Genomic DNA, 1,986 nt, shown 5'->3' with positions numbered 1-1,986 from the left:
AGCAGAGTGTTTTTGCTATTGATACTACAAATGCAGTAGTAAAACCAAAAGCTCCATCTGATATCAAACCTATAAGAATACCTTCACATTATATTATTTTTTTTATTTTTTACATTATATTATTAATGGTGATGTTTTTTGTTTGCAGAAAAAGTATCTGTCATGTAATTGGTCTGTGAAATCAGTCTTCGGCTGTCATAAAGGTAAACATTTACAAAAGAAAAGAGAAAAGATGAACGAAAGGAAGAAAAAGGAAAAAAGAGAGAAAAAAGAGAAAGAACGAAAGAAAGTAATGAAAGGTTTACGAAAAATGAAAGGGATGGTAGTCTGGCGGAAGCGCAACTGGTTACCGGTTCTACTGCAGGCCATGAGCAAAGCAGTTGCCAGGAGGCACTGCAGGGCCTTCCCTGGTGTGCGATGGCAGCGCTGGTGGCAGCGGCAGCAACAGCAGCTGAGGAAGCGGCAGTACTGGTGGCCAGGCCGCCACAAAGACAATGGCTCTGGCTGCACTGCCATGGGGCTATCTGGGGTTCAGGAGAAAGTGTTTGCTGGGCAGTCAAAGATCTATGCCTACATGAAGCCAAACAAGTGCTTCGGAATGTGCTACCCTTTTCAGGAAGAGAACTCAGTTGTACATTACGAGGTCAAATGCCAGCGGAAACCATTATCTGGAATCTCCAGGAAGCCAAAAGAGGAAGGAAATGCAGGAAATGTGATCCAAAGTTCCGTGAAGTCTGATGAACGGAAGATAGAAGATGCCAGGAGAGGTCCCATGGCATCTTTTCCAAACCAAAAAAACTGAAGCAGCAGATCCCCCCCTAACTCCACCTTCATCATGTGATTCTATCAATACAGTAGCTGCCAAGAAGACCCTGAAAAAACATCTCAAGGGCAAGCAGGCCCCTCAGAAAAAATCTCAAGGGAAAACACAGCAGAAGAGAAAACTGACAGATTTCCACCCAGTGCGAAGGAGCTCCAGGAAGAGCAAAGCTGAGCTACAGTCCGAAGAAAAGAAAAAAATTGATGAACTGATTGAGAGCGGGAAGGAAGAAGGCTTGAAGGTTGAACTCACTGATGGAAAAGGCCGGGGTGTAATTGCTATGAAGCAGTTCTCCCAGGGAGACTTTGTGGTAGAATACCATGGGGACCTCCTTGAGATCTCCGATGCCAAGAAGAGGGAGGCTCTGTATGCTCAAGACCCCTCCATAGGCTGCTACATGTACTATTTTCAGTATCGGAGCAAAACCTACTGCATGGATGCCACTCGAGAAACTAATCGCCTCGGAAGGCTGATCAATCATAGTAGGTATGGGAATTGCAAGACCAAACTGCATGACATCGATGGTGTGCCTCACCTCATCCTCATCGCCTCCCGCGACATTGCAGCTGGGGAAGAGATCCTGTTCGACTATGGTGACCGCAGCAAGGCCTCCATTGAGGCTTATCCTTGGCTGAAGCATTAACCATGTGGCATCCCTGTTTCCCTACCACCCTGCCTTCTTCTTCAAAGGAAAAGTGCCCTCAAACTGAAATGATTTTTTTTAAACACGCTTACTCTTACCTAAAAACTTCAGATGTTTTCAAAAAGTCTATTAAAGATGCATTTTCAGTGGCATTTACATATATCTTACAGGTTTCCAAGGTGGACTTGAACAGATGGCCCTGTATTACGAAAACTTTTATATTCCCATTGTTTTGGTGCCATTGTGCATACAGTTGAGTGTTTGTGCTTCCCGGTGCAGTCGAGGATGGGCATACACATTGACTTGTGTGAATATTTTTTAGCAAATGTATTGCAGCAAGCTCTCCTTTCCCTCTGCTTTCTGCAAAGGTTACTGAGCCTTGGGCTTGGAAGCTTTGCGGGGAACAGACTTCTTCCACAGGGAGAAAGAACATAATCACAATATAATCTTCAAATTATACAAAACTCACTTTACACAAAACAATGGTTTGCATTCAACTCCAAAGATAGAGTCTAGAATAACC

General features: G+C 44.1%; 1 pseudogene; it reads left to right on the top strand.

Annotated features, from left to right (window-relative positions):
- Positions 1–427: 427 nt before the first annotated feature.
- Positions 428–1,463, top strand: LOC121443876 (annotated as a pseudogene).
- Positions 1,464–1,986: the final 523 nt, after the last annotated feature.

This window comes from Microtus oregoni, unplaced genomic scaffold (assembly GCF_018167655.1).
Source record: "Microtus oregoni isolate MIOR12 unplaced genomic scaffold, Mior012 000113F_ref0000058, whole genome shotgun sequence".
Classification (NCBI taxonomy): Eukaryota; Metazoa; Chordata; class Mammalia; order Rodentia; family Cricetidae; genus Microtus; species Microtus oregoni.
Note: the sequence above shows the minus strand (reverse complement) of the source record. Positions and strands in the feature narration are given on the sequence as shown.